Source organism: Jaculus jaculus, chromosome 10 (genome assembly GCF_020740685.1).
Source record: "Jaculus jaculus isolate mJacJac1 chromosome 10, mJacJac1.mat.Y.cur, whole genome shotgun sequence".
Lineage (NCBI taxonomy): Eukaryota > Metazoa > Chordata > Mammalia > Rodentia > Dipodidae > Jaculus > Jaculus jaculus.
Window position 1 is genome coordinate 72,073,776 of NC_059111.1, and position 20,205 is coordinate 72,093,980.

Sequence of the window (20,205 nt, forward strand, 5' to 3'; positions counted from 1 at the left end):
ACTTCCAGAAGTCTTGTAAAGTAGGTCTCTGTACGAGACGACGACTTTTATAAAAGGGAACGAACTGTGTCACGGTGTCTATATAAGGGAACAGCGGAGGCAATTTCAGTTTGGGTCCTTGTGGGATTACTAAATTTGCTTTGATTCACTTCCTTTATTTTAGGTAGTTGGAAATCCTTGCTATAAGGATGTCAGAAACTAGTCACAGTGAAAATCCATTACTCCTGTCCCATGACGATGAACACCTTTTAGTTTGTGGCAAAGAGAATAGACCCTCATGAAGACTTCTCCTGCAGGTCTCCCCTGCCACCCTCCGGGCAATTGACCGTTTTGTAGAAGCTGCTCAATCTCACCTCCCTTTTTACTGCTACACTGCAGAGGTCTGAGTTGTAAACTGTGTTGCTGGTGTAATTTAAAGTGTGGACTTTGTGGTAACCAAAGCTGAGAAGTGACTATTCAGTTAAACACATCCTGCCATTAGATTAAAAAAAAAAAAAAATCAAATCAGGGCTGGAGAGATGGCTTAGCGGTTAAGGGCTTGCCTGTGAAGCCTAAGGACCCCGGTTTGAGGCTCCATTCCCCAGGACCCAAGTCAGGCAGATGCACAAGGGGGCGCATGCGTCCGGAGTTCGTCTGCAGTCACTGGAGGCCCTGGTGCACCCATTCTCTCTTTCTCTCTTCTGTCTCTGTCTCTCTCTCTCTCCCTCTCTCTGTCTCTCTCTCTCTGTCTCTCTCTCTCTCTCTCTCTCTCTCCCCTTCTCTCTGTCTCTTGCTTTCAAAATAAATAAATTAAAAGTAAACAAAAAATTAAAAAATCATATTTCCTCAGTGATCTATAAAACAAGTAAAGGAATTTGATTTCAGCTATGTGACATTTTCAATTTTCTGACATTTGTAAAGGGATAACTTTGGGTTGTTTCACTTCATGAATTTCCTAACTAAGATCTACTTGTTATTATAGAGCAATTTTTTAAAATCAAACACGCAAGTCAATGGTTTTATCATGAAATAGGAGGAATTTTTTTTTAACCCTATAGTACTTCTTAGAAGAGATACAAATCTTGTATTTCCTTTATTATTTCTTTTAAAGGCAGGAACACTAATTTCAAAACTTTAATGACTTTCAATTTATCAAATCAGAATACATTTTAGAATTTTGCAGAATGAAAAGATCACCTAAAATATGACTTTCAAAATGTTTTCCATGAATCTGAGGAATTACCTGATAATACCTGGACTGTCTTCATTAACTTTTGAGAGAAAGTAAGTTCCAAGTGATAGGTTGTAAGATTCCCAAACACACACACACACACACACACACACACACACACACACACACACACACACACACACACTGTGGCTGCAGCTGCTCTCTTCCTCCTCTGTTACTGCTGGCATAAATAATGGTCTGTTTTTATTATTACTTTTTTATGTGGAGAAGATGCATTAGATTTTGTCTGCAAAAGACTTCTACTGCAGTGTCAAAATGATTAAACTAGGCCAACGGACACAGTTTGTGTTTCAGAAATACAGGACACATAAAGGAGACATAATTTTCTATGTTCACATTTTAAATGAATCACAAAAGTAATTTGATTTTACATCCAGTTCTGACTCATGGTATAGCCTAAGTTTTATACCCTCAGGTGAACCAATGCCTTTTCTGGAGTCATTTATAGGAGCCTAAGTGACTCAAAAGAAGCTAGATCACCAAAAAATCAAACTCATTATCCCTGGGACTCCTTACCCAACTTGCTGGCAGCACCAGCAAATACAGTCTTATTTTTTCTCCCTCAGCAATAGTTTGCTGTTTATATAACCTCAGGCAGGGTATTTGTGACTTTCTAAGCTTCATACATTTTTGTAAGGTTCATTAACTTCCTGAATCTTATATATTTCCCTTCTCTCTCAAGGAGGGAATGTTTTAATATATTGGAAATAACTATACATCAGCTAATGACAATAGTTTCTGAAAAATTGACTTAATAAATTAGCATTTGACATATAGAAATATTGAGAGCAGTTATTGTAAATCTACCATATGTTCATTATAAATATAAACTAATTATGACTCTGATATGATTTTTTAACTTTTATAATGTAAAATATCTATAGATTCATTATATGTGGTAATGTGTTACAAAAGGACAGTTTCACACAAATATCAATTTTGTATTTTATCTTCTTCACCAGATACAAAGAATAACACAAAGTATGTGAACTTAGTTTTACATATATTTACTTATATTGATGTGTATTAACTTTGTGCTGCTACTAATTTAATGGAGCATTGAGCAGCATTCTGTGGCTTGATTGTGCCTTAATTTTCATAGACTACTCTTGAATGAACTTCTTTAATTATTTTGTTCAGAAAAGAGAGAAGTTAGATTTCAGATTTTGATGCCAAAGGCAATGTATGGTTAATGTCATCCAGCAGAGAGAGACAGGAGGTGGTGAAAGTATCTACACTATTTTATATACATAGATAATGAATAGCTATATAATTAGATGAAGGATCACTAGGGCATATAATAATACAAATACATTTCACTTCTTAGTATGAGAACACTAGCACAGATTTTTATTAACAGACTCTTCACAGATAACATTCTTGGGTTTATTTTCTTCCAAGTACATTTAACTTGAAGAAGAAGATAGCATATCTAAAGCAAATGTCACAGAGATCCATGAAAATACTAACAGTAAAGAAAAGGAATAAAATGCATGAAGGTACTAACAGCAGAAGAAGTGGCAATATAATCATTATTGGACCTAAAAGAGCCCATTCACCTTGCAGGCTTTAATAGCTGTCTTATCTTTTCATTGCACCTTGGGTATTGCACATGTATCCAATTAAGCTCTCTCATGAAAGATCAGATCTTCACTACAATGTACCTGGTGACGAGCTGTCTACTGCCCTCCAAGCAGTCTTGAAGTAATCATACATTGACTAGAAAGAAGACCAGATCTAAAATTGCTCTTGACAACCCACTCCATTAACCCACTTAGCTACCGTGTTTCCAGGAGCACAAATTCTTTAAAGCACAATACACAATATGTAAATTCTATTAAGGAAAATATAAAGTTCATTGCCAAGTATAATATAAGATGTGATGTTTAACATCAAATGTCTGTACTTGGATGCTAAAATTGAGCCCCAAAGTTAAATTAATAAGAGAAGAGGATAGCAGCTTAAACATGGTTCTTCTTACCAAGAAAAAAAATCCATATTAGCTTGAAACTTGCTTTGTTTATTGTTCCTGTTCATGATTACTTAAAGGGAAGTTGGAATCTAGTTGAGCAAAGCAAATGATAAGCAGCTTTTTCCTTAAGGGCTTGGATAATATCCTCTTATGAATGGAAATGTATTCCTGTGTAAAGATTTGTAGTGTGGTTTTTCAATATCCAGCACACGGTTTCTAGTATGTTAAGCAACAACTATGTGTCAAACACTTCAGCTTGACAGATTTTATGTAAATTTGGAAAATAACATGAGTTATCTTACTCCACCAAAGGAAGTTAAAGCGTCTGTTCATATACTCGAAACAGTTTGGCAATTGACATCGCAAAACAAATATTTTCACATGTCACAATGTAAAACTAAGCAAAATTATGGCAAAAATAAACTTAAATGATTGTGACTTGGCTTAGTTTCTATGAAGCTAGTCTTTTAAATATAACTTTTCATTAACTTCCCAAAACTATTGAGAAAACAATGAATTAATTTTACTCCTGTTCAAGAGAGTTTCATAATGTGCCTAGAGTCTTAGTGTCTTGGTGTCAGTCAAAACCCTTTTTATTTCAGTCTACAAAAGAAGGTCTTTTAAATTTAAAATTCATATTTTTGCCACCATGTTCAACACTGACTTCTTTTAAGACTGGATTTTTTTTATATGTCAAGGACATATGAACAATAAAATGTTGAGTCTATAAAAGGCCACATTATTGACAGGTGGCCAGCAACTGTTCCAAAGAGCCTTATAAAAGATAAACACTATAAAAGGCACATGAGAAAATTATGCAAACTACTTTCTGTCCTTGTTTGCAATAAAACTCTCCAATGAGTTAGTTTCTTATTTGACTAAATATGTTTGCATCCTTCAAATGAGGCAGTTTGTTCTCCCTCCTGGGTTTGGCTATACAGCAGGCAGTACGTCCTACTTTCCCACCAAGTTCAAAGGTGCACAGATTGCTCAGGAATACCACCCTCTCTCTTGTATGTTATTCACATTGTGTTTTAAAATTCACAGCTTGCTAGCTAAAACATTCAGTTTTACTCAATGAAATCTGTATAAAATAATAGAAATTAATGCTCAATGTTAGAAATAATCCTCAGAACGGTAGTTGTGCCTACATGTTTTGTTGTCATCATAGTAATTAATTACACATGCAACTGCCATGAGGAAATGGAGTTAAATATTTTCATAAAATTTTATTCTTTATTCTGTAACAATATTTCTATTCCAATAGACACACACACATACTAGATCTTTGCTTAATATCCTTTACTCTTCATTTTTTTCATATTTAAGTTATGGTTGAACATTATTTTGGACTATCAATTTGTCATGTATTATTTAATTGAAGTTTTATTTAAGGAATGTTCTTTTCCAATCATTGTCAATATTACAAAGCATACAACAATGACTGTTGCACATTGGTCAGAAAACTCAGCCAAAGGCTTTTCCAATTTTCAAGCTTCTTATACATATGAGACTTGAAAGTACCCATAAAAAGTATCAACTTGTAATTCTAAGAGTACTAACCCTATCCACCCCCACATGCCTTCATTGCAAAACACTGTATTTCTCAGGAGAGTTGTCCTTTGACTATTTTGACTCAAATGGCTGCTCTTGGTATTGGTCAAAGAAGGTTATTGTTACAGTGGGCAGTGGCCAATGCAGATACTCTGATCTGGTCAAAGTTCTGAGAATCAGTAAAGTTAAGTGTTCATCCTCCCCAAGGCTCAAGGAACATTATTGAAGACGGGTTGGAAATAATGTAAGCACTAGAGGATACGGGGGAATGCTATCTTCTGGACATGCCACAACCTTTACACTCGTGAACTCACAGAAGTAGCAGTTTCCTGTACAAGTATGGAGTGGTCAACATTTCATCATAGATGGAACTGGGGCTCTTGAGACTCAACCCTTCCATGAGGAAATATTAGCAGTAATGGTTGCTAGGAAATCATTTGCTTCAGTGATATAGCAGCCGGCATATTGCCCAGACTCCAGTAAATAACCCTACACATGTTTCTGCAAGCCACCTTAACCAAATACAGTGGGTTACAGAAAAAAGAAAGATAAAAGAAATAGAAGTAGAAGAGGGGCTATTTGGGTAGAAAAAGGAGTTCAGAGCCAGGCACAGTGGTGCACATCTTTCATACCAGCACTCGGGAGGGAGGCAAAGGTAGGAGGATCGCTGTGAGTCGAGGTCACCCTGAGAATACAGAGTGAATTCTAGGTCAGCCTGGGTCACAGTGAGACCCTACCTCAAAAAACAAAAAACAAACAAAACAGAAAGAAAGAAAAAGGAGTTCAGTAGGGAAATAAGAGTGTGTAATGGAGTGAATGTGATCAAAATTTATCATACACTTGTGCACTTGTCAATTAAAAACGATGGGGCTGGAGAGATGGCTTAGCAGTTAAATACTTACTGGTGAAGCCTAAGAACCCTGGTTCATGGCTCGATTCCCCAGGACCTACATTAGCCAGATGCATAAGGGGTTGCACACGTCTGGAGTTCGTTTGCAGTGGCTGGAGGCCCTGGCGTGCCCATTGTCTCTCTCTATCTGCCTCTTTCTCTCTCTGTCTGTCACTCTCAAGTAATAAATAAATAAATAAATAAATAAAATGATGGTCTTTATTCCTTCAACTTGAGTTTGTTAAACTATTGGCTGCAGAAAACCTTGAAGACTCCTTCAGCACTAAAATGTAATCTTGCTTGTTCTTTTTGTTGTGGGGAAAAATAAATATTTGAGATTATGTCTTGGATTATCTCAGATTCTTAATCTGTCCACCTAGCATACATGCTACTGAAAATTACTTTTTGACTTAAATATTAATGTGTTTGCCTACTAGATCCATCTTTAAAGACTGCATATAATAAATTTTGAATATTACTGATATGAAATAGTTTTAAGATTTATTTTAAAATCCAAAGTAAAAAAGATAGGATTGGGGAGATGATTTAATGAATAAAATCCTTGTTGTGCAAGCTTGTGTTCAGATCCCCATTACCCAATGAATGTGTTATGCCCTGGAATCCCTGCATTTGGCAAACAGAAACAGGTCTCCCTAGGGCTTACTGGCTATCTACTATAGCCAAATGGATAAGCTCTAGGTTCAGTTAGAGATCCTATCTCAAAGAATATGATAGTAACTAAAGAAGACACCTGATGTCCACCTCTGGTCTCTCCCTGTCAACCCACACACATATGTACACTCCCACACAAGCATACCTCTACCCCCACACATGTCCATACACATTCAAACATGCATGCATTCAAGTATGCATACCATACACATACAAATATATGTCAAATAACTAATAGCATTTTAAACTGGAATTTTAATTTAACTTCAGTTAATTTAAAGTATAACTCTCAAATGACAAATCAGCTTGGTGGATAAGGAATGATTTTTGTAGAAGTCAAACAGCTCTCATTTTCAATAAGTAATTAAACTTTAAAAATATGCAAGAATCAAATTAAATATTAAAAATTAGAACACACTCTTTAAAAGTGATGAGAAAATGAATGAAAAACCATTAGCTGGGATGGTGAATTCAAAATTGTTAAATATATAACCTAGTTTTAGGACCTATCATGTTTGAGCTTTTTTTGAGAAAATTACTCAGTCTTTTGAGACTCTGACTCCACTTTTGTAAAATATAATATACTATGAATCATGTCATTAAGTTCCATCATCTCATAACAGACCCAAAGCATCAGTGCTAAGAGAAACATTTGTGGGCTGGAGAGATGTCTTATCAGTTAAGGCACTTGCCTGTGAAGCCCAAGGACTCAGGTTTGATTAATTTTCCAATACCCACAAAAGCCAGATGGACAATGTGGCGCATGTGTCTGGCGTTCCTTTGCAGTGGCTGGAGGTGCTAGCATGCTCATTCTCTTTCTGCCTCTCTCAAATAAATAAAAATAACTAACTAAATAAAATTACTATGTGTGATAAATGATTTTATAATAAAAAATATTGTGAAATGACTTTCCCTCACACAAAAGATTCGTATATTTATGTGATATTTTAAATGCTGTGTGCATCTCCCATGATTTTTGTTGTTGTTGTTTTGAGTCATGGTCTCATGTAGTCCAGACGTGTATCAAATTTGCTATGCAGACAGATAACCCTGAACTCCTCATTCCTGCCTTTGCATCTCTGGTGCTAAGCTACAGGTATGAACTAAAGAATTTTATTATGAAAATGTCCATTAAAGTGAATAAGTGGTTAAAGAGCTTGGTAGTTTTGATATTGAAATTTTATGTTGTCCAACTGATTTTAATGGAACTTACTGAAATCAGTGTCCTATCATAACATACCACTCAGTGTGATTATTATTAATAGTATTTATGTTGAATGATACACACACGTCTACTTATTTTTAGGAAAGCTTTTCTTAAGATTTTATTTTTATTTATTTATTAGATACAGAAAGGGGTGGGGAGAGACAAAGAGAGAGTGAGAATGGGCATGCTAGGGACTCTAGTCACTGCAAATAAACTCCAGATGCATACACCACCATATGCATCTGGCTTACATGGGACCTGGAGAATTAAACCTGGGTCCTTAGGCTTCGCAGGCATGAGCCTTAATTGCTGCTAAGCTCTCTCTCTAGCCCTCTACTGTTTTCTTTTCTTTTCTTTTTTTTTTCAAGGTAGGGTCTTACTGGCTCAGGCTGACCTGGAATTCACAATCTAGTCTCAGGGTGGCCTCAAACTCACGGCGATCTTCCTACCTCTGCCTCCCGAGTGTTCAGATTAAAGGCATGCACCACCACACCCGGCTCTCTACTATTGTTTTAATTTACTTCTTACATGTGATTTGAATAGCTGCCTTCTGTGACTCATTTGCCAATTCAGTTCACATATTATTCAACAGTATCATAGGCTTTATTTTTATTTTATCATATATCATTAGTACATATTTATTCTTCCTGCATTTCATGATAATTTTATTTGTAATTTTTGATGTTTATATGTGCAGGCATTTCACTCCCACAATTTCATCTTTCTCATATATCATTGCTTTTTAGCTGAAAATACATTTTCAAATACAGATGATCACAAGTACACATTACAATTTTTATCTTTATAGCTTAATTTGAGAAACTATATTTGTGTTGGGCTTAATAGTTAAGAAAATATATTTGTGTCAGTTGGAGTATATTGTGAGAATATAAAAAATTCTGGGCATTCTGTATTCCATATATTTACACAATTTAACCCAGAATATACACAGATATGATTCAAAGATAACTTAGTCTTAAACATGGGAATGGGAGGTGTCATAAACATGACTTGTAAGATTATGTTGTTACATTGCATTTTGTTGTTATAATTTATTAATTGCTTATGTGGTGCTTCAATGTGCTTTTAGATATAGGATTTCATTTGAACTTTACATCTAGTATTTAATATGAAGAAAAAAGCAGGTTTAGTCTTGATAGGTATGGGAAAAATATAAAGCCATAAACCCATAAATATTTTTGATTCACTGGATGCAGTTATACATCTCAAAGTAGAAAAGACAGAGAAGCTATGCGGCCATAATGAAGTTTTCAAATTTTGAATAAGGTCCTCTTCAAATAAAAGGGTGCTCAAATCAATTCATTGTGGGGATGATTTCTCCAGGACAACAAATTAAAAAAGACTATTTCCCATCTAACTTCATAGATTTAATCCCTATAAAAATGATATTTTTAGAACTTTAACTACAAAGTAACAAAATGTCACCCTAATAGTCTTATTACATATTCAAATTGTATGGCTCTCTTTCAACCATTTCACAGCCTAACTCTTCCCCACTCCTAAAACAATTAGAAAATAATAAAAATGATCATCCATCAATCCCAGCACTCAGGAGGCAGAGATAGGAGACACACTGTGAGTTCGAGGCCACCCTGAGGCTCCATAGTGAATTCCAGGTCAGTCTGGGCTAGAGTGAGACCCTACCTCAAAAAACCAAAAAAAAAAAAAAAAAAAAGAAAAAGAAAAAGAACATCCAAGTGTTACATATGACTGGCCACACAAAACATTATAAGATGAGAAAATTGTTGGTCATACAACATTGCTACATGCAAGGGGTTGCCAGATCAGTAACATACCGTGTTCTACTTCGTGCCAATTGGAAGATTCCACTACCGTATACTTTTTAGAGAATGACTGTAAGTGAGCAATATGAGATCTAGTCAATGGAAGGATTTTCATTACTTTTCATTATTTCACTGAGGTGAAAGCAAAGAACTAACTACTTAGTTCTCTGAAATTATTCTCTCAAAAGTTTAGGATACACAAAACTTTCTAAGCATTGCTGGAGATCTTTAATCTCCATGTGAGCCACATTTCCATATTTATCAGCTTGGTATGATGCTAAGAGATTCAATTCAATAGGAGATAGAGGAGTCTTAATAAACTCCTGACTCTCGGCATGGGACACTGCAGAGATGGGTTCTCCAATTAAGCAGAATTTATGGTTATGGGTAAACATGACACAAATTCCTAATAATATACTGACATCATTGTATAGCCAACCAAATTTTAAAAGTTTTCATTTTCTGTGCTATTCTAAAAGTCGAACCTGAGACAAAGGCTTGTATGGGTATAGCTTATTTTGGAAATATTCCATAGAGAAATGCTAAGACAGAAAGGGAGTAAAACAGGAAAACAAGGAAAAATAATTAAGGGAAACCTAAGATAATCATGTAGAATTAACATGTCCACTACTATAGAAGACTGGTTTTGATCCTGTGGGACTTTCTGAAAAGTTTGATGAAATGCATTTTAGAACTGTCACTTCACAGGCTAGAAGAAGGAACCACTCATTGCACCACTCAGATATCCTCATTCTACCTATTAAATCCAATGAACAACAGGTTCACTTTCAAAATGATGTCTAGCTCAGTATAACGAGTTTTCCTCTTGAGTGCACCTTCCAGGATTGCAGATGCTGAGTATTCCTGAAGTGGTTCACAGGGAGGGATGTACAACGTGCCGATCCTTCTGTGCCCATGCACTACTGCTCTAATGGAATAGCACCATATTTTCTTGCTTGGCTCAGTAAATCCTAGAAGGATTGCTTTTCAATTTTGTACTTTGTTATTTCTTAACATAGTCATTCAATATACTCTCTAACAAGTTCTATAATCAACAACACTGTGTTTAGGTATTGAGATGTATAGAAATACCACTAAGTTCCACTAACACTTCCCATTGTCACATTAAAAACATCTTTTCAATATGTTAAGCAATATTATACTTTTATGGAATACAAGGCCACGAGATAAGACATTGTTCAAATCTTCTCATTATAAGCTGTGGAGGCACCATGATTACAGGAAGCAATCTCACAAACCAGTTTGTATATGAACAATCCTGTCCTGTTGACTGTATGTTAACTCTTAGTCATTTTAAGGGATTTCATAACAGCTGTCTCAAGATAATTTGATAGTGTAATGTTTTGGCATAATCAAGTGGCTGGCTGTTACATACTGGTGGTTGTTAGATTCAATGGCAGAGGCAAGACCAATTTTAATGAGTGGAAACCTATGATATTGAGTGCATACATAGCAACCACACATCGTGCAAAGATCCACTCAAGGTTTACTCTGTCTGGATATCAGTATGACTTTCTAATCTTCTATGTCTGTAGTCTACCAACCATTTTCCTTTTCTTATAAGCCTGTGAATATGTGTATAGTGGACTAGTAATCTCTTCTTTCAAAGTGAAAATTAAATGCACACATAGTACAATCCTAGGGAAGATTGTCCTTCACCATACCATTTTTCTTTCGGGCCTAAACAAATCATCATGCTACAATAGCCCATTTATAAGTTGCACCAATATGTTATCTTGACCCCACAAAGCCTCAATATTTTTGTTTTAAAAGATACCTTATGATCCATGAGTAGGCAAGGGGATTTTCATTATGTAAAAGCTTTAGTGCTGTGGGAATTTGTGTAGTATATTTATGTAATTAAATTGAATTTAGTATGTATTTGAGCCTGATTCAAAATGCTCCATTTGCATTGCATGTTGGATTTTAGTTTTTGTTGAATCTTAGTTATTTTGTGAGATTTTATAAATGCTGTTTCAAGATAAGTAACTCCAGTGAGTCAATAGGTGTCAAAACATATCTAGTAGGATGAAACAGCACATCAGCACCTGGTGTGTGTGTATGTGTGTGTGTGCGTGCGTGCCTCTCTCTCTCTCTCTCTCTCTCTCTCTGTGTGTGTGTGTGTGTGTGTGTGTGTGTGTGTGTGTGTGTGTGTTATTCTACTAGGTGAAATATGAGATATGGTGTTCCCACAAAATTGTCCTCTAAATATTTATGCTCATAGATTACTCATTCGCTCACATTTGTCAGAAAAGCTTCTACTCACAGATGTAGGTGACTACTGAGGAGATCACAGCTCATCAGAGAATGGAGAGGAGTGTTTTGGAATACTGTCTTCTAAGTGGCTAAAGCACTCATGACTTCACAGTGGCTGCCATAACCTACACAAGACCTGCACTGTATTGAGCCCATCAACATTTTCCTATGGATGATGAAAGAGGGTGAAAAGGGGAAATAAAAATAGAAGAATGATTAATTGGAAAGAAAGGGTTTGTGGTGGTTTGATTCAGGTGTCCCCCATAAACTTAGGTGTTCTGAACACTAGTTTTCCTGCTGATGGAGATTTGGAAATTAATGCCTCCTGAAGGCAGTTGGGGGCGGGCTTATGGGTGTTATAGCTAGTTTCCCCATGCCAGTGATTGGCACACTTTCCTGTTGCTATTGTCTACCTTATGTCAGCCAGGAAGTGATGTCCACCATCTGCTCATACCATCATTTTCCCTGCCATCATGGAGTGTCCCCTTGAGTCTGTAGGCCAAAATAAACCCCCCCTTTTCCCCCAAAGCTGCTCTTGGCTGGGTGATTTCTGCCAGCAATGCAAACCTGACTGCAATAGTGATGTTGGTACTGAGGAGTGGAATTGCTGCTAGACACCAGACTGTGTGGCTTTGGCCCTTTGGAGCTGATTTTCAAGAGGAATGTAGAAGGATTTGAAACTCTAAGAGACACCTTGCAATGCTATACGTACAGCTTGATGAACTATTCTGGTCAGAGTAGAAAGACCTGAATGCAGTAAGAACTATGGACTGTGAGGTTTTGGCTTATGAGAGTGAAAAGGACTTGGGCTGGGCTACAAGCAGTATGTGTGACAGGCTTGCTGTTATGCCTGTGTCCTGAGAAGTTGTGCATGGTTACTTTGCATACAAACAGACTGGTGAGAGAGGCACAGAAAAAAAAAAAAAACATGCAATATTTGGGTGAACTGCTAGCCCTTCAGCTGCAATTGGAAGATTATAGCCTTTGAGATTGGACCAATTGACCTGCACTAGGGCAACATGAGAATGTAGACTCTTTTCAAGGGACCTGAGTGCTGAAGGAGGGTCCTGTTCTTCAATGTGTGCTTTATTCTCCCCTGGATCAATAAATTGGCACCCTACATGGTATTGTGGAGTGCAAGAAAAGCAGGAAAGAGAGGGTCATTGAGTTTTTAATGTGGTCTTATGTTTTGGAAATCACCATGGGCAGTATGAAGTACGTTTGCCTGTATGGAGACCAGATGGAGCCATGATGATGAACTGTAGATTGCAGTAGAGACCCAGTGGAGATGCCAAGACCATGAGATGGCTCCTAAGGAAAGCTGCCAGCCCCAGTGAAGTTTTCCAGGACTGTGAATCGCCTAGCTGGAGGGCAGAATTTGAACTCCAGAGACTTGTTGCTGATTAGAATTATCAGACTTGGAGATTTGTCACTGACTAGAGTTGTTGGACTTGGAGCTACCAGAGTTTGATGTTTGTCCTGTTTAAATCTTGTATTGGCTGAATATTTCTTTGCTATGCCTAATGCCATCTTTTGCTGTGTGAATGTTAATTCTGTGCCATTATGGGTTCTTGGGGGATGGGGGGATATTTTGGTACTATGGCTGATAAAAGACTTTGGATTATGGGGATGTTTGAACATCATTGGGATTGATAAAAATATGGGGATTTTTAAATTAAACTGAATATATTGTATTTTGGATCATGTATGGAAGTCAGTTTATGGTGGCCAGAGGTGGAATGTTGTGGTGTGAATCAGGTGTCCCCCATAAACTTAGGTATTCTGATTGCTAGGTTCCCAGCTGATGGAGATTTGGGAATTAATGTCTCCTAGAGGCAATGTATTGTTGGAGACAGGCTTATGGGTGTTGTTGCCAATTTCCCCATGTATGGTGGTTTGATTCAGGTGTCCCCCATAAACTTAGGTATTCGGAATGGTAGGTTTCCAGCTGATGGAGATTTGGGAATTAACATGTCCTGGAAGCAGTGTACTGTTGGAGGCAGGCTTATGGGTATTATAGCCAGTGTCCCCTTGCCAGCGTTTGGCAAACTCTTCTGTTGCTACTGTCTCCTTGATGTTGGCCATCATTTTCCTTGCCATCATGCAGCTTACCTCTCGAGCCTGTAAGCCAAAATATATCTCTGTTTTCCCACAAGCTGTTCTTGGTTGGGTGATTTCTACCAGCAATGCAAACCTGACTACAACACCATGCCAGTGTTTGGCACCCTCTCCTGTTGGTGTTGTCTACCTTATGTTAGCCAGGGGGTGATGTCCACCCTCTGATCATGCAGTTTTTCCTGCCATCGTGGAGCATCCCCTCAAGTCTGAAGCCAAAGCAATCCCTTTTATCACAAAAGCTTGCTCTTGGTCAGGTAATTTCTGCTAGCAATGAGAACCTGACTGCAACAGGGTTCAATGGACAAAATAAGGTAGTGGAGAAGAAGTTTGATTCTAAATCTATTATGGGCATATATGACCATGGTAAATCCAGTTCTGGTCAATGTCTTGAACATAGTCCCATGATAGATTATGAGTTAGTCACACAACTAAGCTACACTTGAATTTCTGACAGAAATAAAACATGGGATAACATATACTCAAGAATTATCTGCTGCTAAAGTTTGAAACATTTTGTTATGAAGCAAGAGAAAATTAATACAGAATATAAAAACCTACATGTGTGCTGGAGGATGGCTTAGCAGTTAAGCGCTTGCCTGTGAAGCCTAAGGACCCCAGTTCAAGGCTCGATTCCCCAGGACCCATGTTAACCAGATGTACAAGGGGCCACACATGTCTGGAGTTCATTTGCAGTGGCTGGAGTCCCTGGTGCACCCATTCTCTCTCTCTCTCTCTCTCTCTCTCTCTCTCTCTCTCTCTCTCTCTCTCTGTCTGTCACTCTCAAATAAATAAATAAAACAAAAAAAAATTTTTTAAAACCTACATGTGGCATGCTGCCTCACTCAAAAATGTAAAATGTAAAATAGAGACATGTATATGGGAACTGGATGATGCGCAGGAGCTGAGTGAACAATGAAAGTAGTCTCAGTAAAGGCATTTTGAAGAAACAAATTCTATATAATGACCCCAAAGTAGCACTTAAAAGGAGAAAGAGGACTGCTACTCAGTGCTTAAGGAATAGGGATTCTCAACATGATATTTTTTAATGATACCTCACATATGAATTACCTAGAATTCACAAAGACAGAAAGTAAAATGGAAGTTACTTGGGACTACAGGGAAATTCCTAGTTACAGGCATATAGATTCAGCATGGGATAATGAAAACATTCTGGAGATGGACAGTGGTGATAGTTTAACAAGAACATGGATTGTAGACAGTGATAATTTTTTACTTAAACATGATTAAAATGGTAAATTTAATACTATGTATAATTCAAATACACTTTAAGTATATGTATCTAAAACTTCAACAAGCACTAGACATATTTCCATTATATCTACAATCTTCCTAACTCTAAAGAATCTTTCTTTCTTGACATCATGTCTTGACACATTACAAGGTTTTATGGAGTTGCTGCTGAAATTTAAAGCCTTAAAAACTTATAAGTTCCTTAAGTTCAAAGGCAATTCATTTGAGGCTTTCAAGAAGAAAAAAAGCAAGACTAACTCTATATCTAATAGTCTTTCCTTTGTTTTATTAAACACTGAAAGATGAGAAGAACAGCTCAGAGATGCCACCATTATGACATCATTTCTAGGGCCCCCTATATTAAACACATAATTGTTAGAAATAATATATTGTCAATTCATCTTCTCATGATGATAACATTGTTAATTGCATAGCTAAAGAATTGTAATAAAATTATACCCAGTATTTTAAAATTATGGATATGATCTTCATGGAACAGACAATAAAAAATGAAGTGGAGGCCATAACTTTTGACTTTTCATGATGTTCTCATTATACTTCTAGAAATACATTTTATTCTTTGATTCTTTAGATTATGTTTCCTCCATACTTGAGTTAGCAAGTGTCTGCATGCATGTTACTTTTCATATGTCCTCAAACACATTCATAGCTACATATTAAATTTTAGCATGTCCCTGCATATAATAGACAATATCCAGAAAGCAGGACCAATCCCCCCAAGTTATATAACATTAAGACCATGGAGAAAAATAAAGACAAGAATGTGGATGGTTCCCTTTCTGACCTGGGGTAGGACTGATTTCATTACAAAGAAGTTTTTTGTTTAGTTAAAAAAAATATTTTATTTTATTATTTATTAGAGATGAGAGAGAGAGGGAAGGAGGGAGAATGTACACACTGTAAACAATTCCCAGACATATGTACCACAGGCAAGTGCCTTAACCACTAAGCCATCTGTCCAGCTCCACAGAAGTTTTAAGAATATGAATAATTCTGCAGCTTCTTAAAGAGCTACTTCTTACAGTTAGTAATATGAGAAGTATGGCTTTACGAGATATTAAAGCTTACTTCCCAATTATCTTAATAAAAGGCCATATCTACTGCTGGATATGTTTATAATCTCCATATAATTTCAGTCCCTAAATGCTTTAATTTTATAGGATTAGAAAAGTATATTATTTGTGCCTGAAACATAAAATTTCTAGCATGTTAACTAATATGTGTGTGTGTGTGTGTGTGTGTGGTCTATGGGTTACCTTCTTAAATATAAAATTCTTGCTACCAAAATAAATCATCTGAATGTGAAATTAAATCAGTAGAGCCAAAACACTCTTTCCATATTCCATATGAACAAGGAAATTGAGTATATATTTTGGCATAAAGATTTGTAGCATTAGTGACTTGGAAGTATCTAGTAGAACTTAGATTTGTATTTCTGTAGTGGATACAATTCAAGCAAATTGTTTAAAATCAAATGCTAGCTCAAAATTAGGCTATTGCAATAGAAATCAATAAATGTTTGTTTAATATCTGAATGGAAATACTTCAGTTTCATAAAGAAATGAATTGGATTATATCATGATTTTTGGTAGAATATTCTCAACTAATTTAAGCAATAGATTTACATGCTATTTACTATTCACTGATTCTGTAATATGTTGGACTGAATATTTTACATGCATTTCATAATTTGAGTTCAACTCTGCCAGGTAACTTGACCAGCTAGAATGTAATTATTTTTATTTTAAATAACCCTTTAAACTAGATTATAACTATTTTTATTTTAATAATTTTACAGTTTAATTTAATTTTTTAAAATGTTATTTATTTATTTACATATGAGAAAGAGAGGGAGTGAGAGAGATTGAGAGTAGACATACCAGGGCCTCTAGCCACTGCAAACAAACAACAAAATTGAGAACTTAATGATAATCCTGAATAAAGATAATCTCCATGACACATTGCTATTTAGTAGCAAATAGATAATTTTTAGCTCAAATTGACCACAGTTTATACTTCCAGAAAATTTGTTTATAATTGTTTCTTCTAAGAAATATTCCTCTAAGAAATATATATACAACAAGGAACAGTGAGAACTGCTCCAACTACTTCAGCTATGTTTCTGAGTAAGTCAGGTCCGGAGCAGTTCTGCTTACAGAATATTCTCTCAGTGAGCACAAGACTCTGGCTGGCTAAAGCATAGTTCACACTAATTGTGCTGGTTTGGTTCAGGTGTTCTGAATCCTAGGTTCCCAGCTGATGGAGAAGTAACGCCTCCTTGAGGCAGTGTATTGTTGGGGGTGGGCTTATAGGTATTATAGCCAGTTTCCCATTGCCAGTGTTTGGCACATTCTCCTGTTGTGGTTGTCTTCCTGAAGTTGGTCAGGGAGTGATATCCACCCTCTGCTCATACCACAATTTTCCCTGCCATCATGGAACATGCCCTTAAGCCTGTAAGGCAAAATGAACCTCTTTCCCTGCCCCCTCCAAGCTGCTCTTGGTTGGGTAATTTCTACAAACAATGAGTACCTGACTGAAACACTAATGTTTTTGTCACCAAATCCACTATAATAAGGCATTCTAGGGTAAGGATCAAAATTGTAAAATGTATTTACCTTATAAACTGTGTCTCAAAATGAGTGAATATAAAAACTGGGGCTGGAAAGATAGTTCAATGGATAAAGCACTTGGCTCAACAAACCTGAGTACTGGAGTTCAATCCCCTTCCAATTCCTTATAAAAAGACCAAAGCAAGCTAGATGTGGTGGTGTAGCACCTTTAATCCCACCACTTAGGGAGGTTGGTTTAGTAGGATAACTATGAATATGAGACCAGCTTGGGCTACAGAGTGAGTTCACTCTAGGTTAGAGTAAAAGACTTCTTTAAAAAAGGCAACATAGTGCAGAAAATAACTGACAGAGGAGTGTCCAGCACTGAAACATCTCTATGACACCATCCAAGGCTCAGGGTCCATTGGAGAAGAGGTTGTAGAAAGAATGCAAGAACAAAAGGAAGGGTATCACTCCTTACAATGCAATTGTCCAGACAGAAATTGGCCTTGATTTCCATGACTTCGCAGTACCTAGCAATACCTTCACAAAACCCTCATAATGGGAGAAAAAATATGATGTCATCAAAATAAAAGAAAGACTAATGGAGAGAGGGAGGGAATATGATGGAGAGTGAGTTGTGAAGAGGAAAGTGGGGGAGGGGAGGGAATTATCATGGTTTACTATCTGTAGGTATAGAAGTTGTCAATAAATTAAAAATAAATAAATAAGAACAGAGCCTTGCTAATGACGAGATGGGAGGAAAGAACAGGAGGATTTCCTAGAAACTCTTATTGCCACCACAGGAAAGAACATCATTATCAAACTGAAAGTTCAATAGCATGAGTGAGACTCAGAGAAAGAAACCCACCTCAAGAAAATTGCCTTCTTGTTTCCATATATTTGTCATGGCATGCACACCCCCTCCCACACCCACATGCACAAACATGCTCATGAATGCTTATGTCATGATACAGCTTGGTATGGCTATTCTTTTAGTCACTGCCTGGGTTACCAAGCCTCATGGGGATAAATCTACATAGTGAAATTTCTGTGTCTAGATACCTAGTCCTTCATCAAATCCTACATAGGTAATATCTTGCGGAACCTATTCTATACAGTTCAACTATAAACACTTCTTTTTATCATCTTAGAGCATTTCTGGATTCTATAATCAATACTTTCCATTGGTACAGGTTTCTAAGGTACCTTACAATGAGCTTTTACATTTCTAAGTGTTTTCTATCAGAAGACCATTGTATTTTACATAATGCAACATGTATGGCACTCAAATAATATTGGGAGATAAATGTTACCACTGTATGTTCATGTTTTGATAAAGTGTGTGCATAGTGCAATGAGGGAAAGAGAGTGAATACGTGGAAAATTCTGTACACATCTCTCAGTACCAGTTCAGTATTTTTTGATAAGAAAAAATTGAAAATTGTGAGGATGGAGACAGGAATGGTTATTTAAGGCTCTTGCCTATGAAACCTAAGGATTCAGGTTCAGTTTCTCAGTACCCACATAAAGCCAGATGCACGCAGTGGTACATGTATATGGAGTTGGTTTACAGTGGCTAGAGGCCATGGATGCATAGTCTCTCTTTCTCTCTCATAAATAAATAAATGAGTAAATAAATTATTAAAAGAAAAAAGTAGAAACTTGAAAAAAATTAAACCAAAATAATACTCATAAAAATTAAACTCTAAGGAATCAATTCCAGTGCTAAAAATGTGATGTGGCAATTCAATGCTGAATGGTCACTGATGCCTCCCATATAAAGGTCTAGAGTTAACAATTCACACATGGTCAACTATGCCTAGCAGACAAATGGAAGAAACTTATATTTGAATTACCTAGAATATATTCCCCACCGGAAGTTTAATAACTCTTTCTGACTTAGACATCTTGATTCCAGAAATTAGTTTAAGTCACCATTTTTAACTAGTTGTTAAAGTTAAAGTCTTTAAAGAATTAGCATAAATGATCAGGTACATCATAATATCTGGCTAGGTGAATAACTCCATTCCACATGAATTAATAAATATCATGTATGCCTAGAACTTTAAGCACCCAAATATTTCCAGTACAGAGAATCTTTCAGATTTTTCTTCTCCTTAGTCCTCAACTTCCTGACCTAAGAAATACCTGAAATAGGAGGGGAGTTAGAATGTTTTTTTTTTCCAGGTATATTTTGATACTGGAAAACCTGACTAGATTTTTTAAATTAATATTGTTTTGCTATTATTTATCTATTTATTTTGCAAGGAGGGAGGGATTGAGAGAGAGAGAGAGAACATCAGGGCCTCTAGCCATGGCAAACAAACTCCAGATGCATGTATAACTTTGTACATCTGCCTTTATGTGGTACTGGGGAATCAAACCTGGCTCATTAGACTTTGTAGACAAGTGCCTTAACTGCTGAACCATCTCTCCAGCTCCTAACTAAATTTTTATGTGGAAAAATAAAAAGCTAAGTATTTAGTATGATCTTTTTTAGAAACATAGCAATGGTGGCATAGGCCTGTCTGTAATCACAGCACTCAGGTAGTGGATATGTAAGGATCTCAGGTTCCAACAGGCTGTGCTACATAAAAACCTGTTTCAAACAAAACAACCAAAAATATACAACATGTGGAAAGAATGATTGATTATC

The 20,205-nt window shown here is 36.5% G+C and overlaps 1 protein-coding gene across 4 annotated transcripts in view; it reads right to left on the minus strand.

The window, feature by feature from the left end:
* Positions 1–20,205, minus strand: part of Thsd7a (thrombospondin type 1 domain containing 7A) — a 399,007-nt gene that overhangs the window by 231,403 nt on the left and 147,399 nt on the right. The window lies entirely within an intron of this gene.